This window comes from Arachis ipaensis, chromosome B08, assembly GCF_000816755.2.
Source record: "Arachis ipaensis cultivar K30076 chromosome B08, Araip1.1, whole genome shotgun sequence".
NCBI lineage: Eukaryota > Viridiplantae > Streptophyta > Magnoliopsida > Fabales > Fabaceae > Arachis > Arachis ipaensis.
The window spans coordinates 8,123,729-8,128,994 of NC_029792.2; the positions used below are offsets into that span (position 1 = coordinate 8,123,729).

At 35.1% G+C, this 5,266-nt stretch overlaps 1 long non-coding RNA gene across 1 annotated transcript in view; it reads left to right on the forward strand.

Moving 5' to 3' along the window:
* LOC110265657 overlaps window positions 1-4,521 on the forward strand; it is an 11,553-nt gene extending 7,032 nt beyond the window's left edge. The window contains exons 2-3 of the long non-coding RNA XR_002351847.1: window positions 2,498-2,506; window positions 4,509-4,521. This is a non-coding gene — a long non-coding RNA (uncharacterized LOC110265657). The remainder of the gene's footprint in view (window positions 1-2,497; window positions 2,507-4,508) is intronic.

The following is a 5,266-nucleotide window of genomic DNA, read 5'->3' on the forward strand; positions in this document are numbered from 1 at the left end:
TTTATAAAATATTATTTTATTATTCTTCTATCTTATCTTCATAATTCTATCTTAATTTTTTCTCAATTTTATTTTGATCTATATACTCATCTTATCTTTTTCAATACTAAAATTAATAATTGGTGCATAATCTATCATTAATTTGTTTTTCAATAACCCAATTCTATAATTGTAATCGTCCATCAAATCTCCTTGATTATCAATTTGTCCATCGTTTTTTATCATCCTTTATCCATCTTGTTGATTTTCAATTCGTTCATTTGTTCATCATTTTTGTTCATCTCGTTGATTTTTAATTTGTTCATCGTCGAACTTTGCAGTTGCAGAAATAGAAATCTACAGAGATCCAATCGATTTTTTCATTATAGTAATCGATTGGTTTGTGAAAATCCTTTTTCATCTTACGTCGGTTAGCAAATAATCAATTGTTTTTATTCAAAAATCGATTGGTTAGCGAATATCCTTTAATCCAATCGATTGTTTTACTAAAACAATCGATTGATCAGATATGTGTTTCCTTTAAAACAATTGATTGTTTTAAGAAAATAATTGATTTCATGAGTTATTCAATTGATTGGTTGAGAAAAATAATTGACTGATTAAATCCAATTGATTGGTCAAAGAAAATAATTATATATACTCAAAAAAATTTTATTATACAAACAACAACTAATTTTTTGAAAATATTTATTTAAAGCTTCGTTCATGTTATGAGTTTTATTTTTTTTTAGTGTTATATGATCTAGTTTACTAGATATTTTTTTATTGGATAGTTTTAAGATGTTAGATATATTTATGGATACTGAGATAGATGAGCAGTACTAGGAGGACGATGACATTAACCAACAAAAAGAGCTAGTATGTGATTAAGATATGATGGATGAATAGTATAAATCTGAATAAAATTTGGGAGATGATTTTACTGAGGGCGAGTAATTTTCTAAAATGCTATGAAGCGACGGATTTGCTGAGTTGCCGAGTTTGCGTGTCGGATACATTTCAGACACGACACTCATCCGACACGCATGTCTGCTGTGTCCAACACTGTTTTAATAAAAAATAAAAAATTCTTCTCCGGACACGCCTGAACACACCTAAATACCATCACATGTCAGCGTGTCCAGTCTTATTCTTAACATATATTCTTAAAATAAATTTAGATATAGTATATATTATTATTTATTAAATCAAAAAATATTTTAAATACTTGATATAATTAAAATAAGACATTAAAAATTTTAATTTATATTTTAATATCAATAAAATATCAAAATATCATTACAATTTATCTAAAAAATACTTTAAATTTTATATGTATGCGTGTCCCCGTGTCATGTAAGATTTTAAAATTCGCGTGTCGGCGTGTCCCGTGTCGTGTCGTGTCCCGTGTCCGTGTCAGTGTCCATGCATCATCCAATATTTTATTTTTAATTTTTAACTATTTAATTGGAAACAGGGCAAAAGTGCTTGAGCAAATTATCATGTCAAGTTTTTATAAGGATGATGGCATTCAAGCATATAATAAATAGTTTCATGACTATAAAATCAAAAGGCTAGAAGACATATTTCATTATGGTTCAAGCTGGAACTCTACAACTTGAGTAATGAAATAGATGGATATGATTTTTGAGTTTAAATCAAAGGATAAAAATGAGGTGAGTAGCCAAAATAAATTTCTAATTTTTTATACTTCATTTTGTGATACTAATATATTATTCATAAATTGCAGTTTGAAAATTATGATATTTATATGATAATCACTGTACATTTACTCAAGAGTCGTTGCAACCAGAAGAAATAATGAATTGTAGCGTCGGCCAATGAGTTTTGGAATATGCAAACAAACCATGATGACATGTAAAGATAATTGATAAACAGAGTGGTTTTTATCAATTCTCTGCTCACTTATTCATACTATTTGCATGGTTTTACATTTTCCTTCCTAATTGTGTGCTATGATTGAAAACATGCTTCTTTGGCATTAAATTTGCTATGTTTAATCCCCTCTTATTACCATTCGATGCCATGATATGTGTGTTAAGTGATTTTAGGATTTATAGGGTAGGAATGACTTAGAGGATGGAAAGGAAGCATGCAAAAGTGGAAGGAATACAAGAAACTGAAGGAATTGCTAAGCTGTCCAGCCTGACCTCTTTGTACTAAATCGACCATAACTTGAGTTACAGAGGTCCAAATTACGCAGTTTCAGTTGTGTTGGAAAGTTAACATCCGGGGCTTCGCAACGATATATAATTTGCCATAGCTTCCTCGAAGATAAGTGATGCGCACGCGTGACCTGGAGAAAATTCAATCCACGCGTATGTGTGGACGACGCGTACGTGTGACAGTGCCGCGTGCTGGACGTATCAGAAATCACTAGGGGCGATTTTTGGGCTGTTTCTGACCCAGTTTTTGGCCTAGAAAACACAGATTAGAGGCTATAAAGTGGGAAAATCCATTCATTCATGAACACAACATTCATTATTCACAATTTTAGGTTTTAGATGTAGTTTTAGAGAGAGAGAGAGGCTCTCTCCTCTCTCTTAGGTTTTAGGATTAGGATTTCTTCTTCTTCTCAATTCCAGGTTCAATGTTCCTTTAAATTATTAATGCAAAGAGTACTTTTTCATTTAATTTTATTATTTATTTAATTGCTTTCAATTTTATTTCCATTATCATGTCTCTTTTCTACTCCCTTCTCCCAACAACGAAGATGGTATGCATGTTCATAGAGTAGACTCCCAAATTGACTTGGAGGTTGATTAAAAAGAGACCCTTGAGTTGGAATGCTCAAGTGATTAGTTAAATTGGAAGTTGTTGGCTAATTCTCTATTTACTAACGCTAGTCCTTCCCAAGGGAGAGGATTAGGATTTGCGAATAAGAGTTAGCTCAATCACTTGACTTTCCTTTATTTAGTAAGGGTTAACTAAGTGAAAATAATAACTTCTTGATACTACACTTGAGAAAATTCCAACAAGGATAGAACTTCCAATTAATCATTCCCCCAGTCAAGGCTTTTTATTTAATTATATAAATCTCTTTTAATTTATATTGCCTTAATTCACAATCCTTTACTTTTCTGTTATTCAACTCTTAAAATTTCTCAGAAAACAAAAACCCATAACCAATAATAAATACACCTCCCTGCAATTCCTTAAGAGATGACCCGATGTTTAAATACTTCGGTTATCAATTTTATTAGGGGTTTGTTACTTGTGATAACCAATTTTTTTGTACGAAAGGATTCTTTGTTGGTTTAGAAACTATATTTACAACGGAAATTTATTTGTGAATTCTTTACCGACAGAAAATCAGTTCGTCAAAAATGGCGCCGTTGCCGGAGAATTGCAAACGTGTGCCTTATTACTGGTTATTGTAAATATTTGCTTTTTTGTTTCTTTGTTAGTGTTTCTAGTTTTAGGAGTTTATTTTCATTAATTTCTATCAGTTTTTATTTCTTTTGCTACTATGAATTCTCACCTCTCTAGCTTTAAGTTTGGTTCCAATGTTGTTGTAAGGAATGGAAGCTATAATGAGAACAGGCATCAAGGTTGGAATAATCAAAGATGGGAGGAGCCACAAGGATTTGATCAACCCTCTTGGCAACAACCCCCTCCAATGCGCTATAACCAACAACCATTATGTGATGCATACCAAGACAATAGTTATGGTGGACCCTTTCGTGACAAACCACCTCCACCAAATTACTATGGTCAAGAGCCATTCCACGGAGCGTACAAATATAATGAATATGGTGGACCATCTTGTAGTTACCAACAAGCCCACCATATGCTTATGAACCCCCTCCTCAACATAACTCTGAACCACCATACTCACAAGCCCCTTTCCACCATTCACCTCCATATGACCCTAATCCTTATCCACCACACCAACCACCATATGAACTACACCCAAAACCACCACCTCAATATTCACCATCTCCATATCCTTATCAAGAAGAACCACCTCCATATTATGAGCCCTTTCTCCCAATAATTGAACCCTCCTATCCACCCCAACCTCCATTGGATAACAACACACTCGTCTCTAACATCATTGGTCTCACCTCTACACTCCAAAATCTTATATCCCACATGAACCAAACCTCTACCTCCAACATTCAACCCTCAAGCTTTACTGCATCACCACCCTCCATGGAAGAGCACCCACATCCATCAATCCAAGAGCAACATGATCCCAATTATGCTACTGACCCAGAACAAGAAAGAAGGGATTGGTTTCACGAATTCATACTTTACAAGAAGCTAGAGGAGGCCCTAAAGGTAGAGGTAGGAGAGACCCTTGAAGGAAGTTGTCAAGAGGTGGAAGTCAACAAGGAGGAGCTAGATTTTGTACTTGAAGATGAATGAATAGTTGAAAGGAAATCATTAAGGATGAGTACAATTTTATACTAAAACAACTGGACAAAGCAGTAATTATTGAAGAGGAAGAAGTGGTTGCAGACTTAGGAGATGCAGAACCTCCATGGGAAAGTCCAGTCATAGAGCCTCCTTCTAAGACGTTTGAATTTGATGTTGAAGAGGGTGTACAACCTCCAAGGCATATCATGGTTGAAGATTTGGAAGCTGTTGATCATGAGATGAGTTCAATAGTCAATGAGTTTATACCTACAATTGAACTCTCCCCCATTGAACTAGAGGAAGAGGTTACTGTTGCAAAAGCTTGTCAAGGAAGAGCTCAAGGGAATGGAGCTGGAAATCAACTTGCCCAAATTGTTGGAGACCTCTCCCCCAAAGCCATCACCATCCATTCATTCATTCAAGTGGGTAAATCTTTCATCTCTAAGCTTAATTAACCCACTTGAATATGCTTTGCTTGAGACGGATGATCAGCTTAGAGCTCTTTGTGGCTTTAAGAGTAAGAGGGGGATGGTTAGTGGTTGGCAACACAATCCTAGGTTCGTTGTGGTTGGGAGCTCAAAGTCTAAATGCAAGGGTTGGTGTAGAGCTCGAATGAATGGATCTAGGAAGCTGTTTGGATGCCTTAGTGAGAATCCGGGTTGCTTACCACCCGGATGGAATCATCATGATCCACTTGAAGACGGGTGTAGAATCAAGATTTGGGATCCGGGAATATATGAGGATCAATTTTGGGAGCTCAAAGCTTGTGAGGAACTCCATCAAAGCTTGAGGAATTTACTTGGTATTGATAGAGCTTATTGGAAGTCCAAGCATTGGTGGAAGTTTCAAGACGAGTTCAAGCACAAGCCGCCATGACAAGAAGCTCCCCAAATGTCCAACTTAA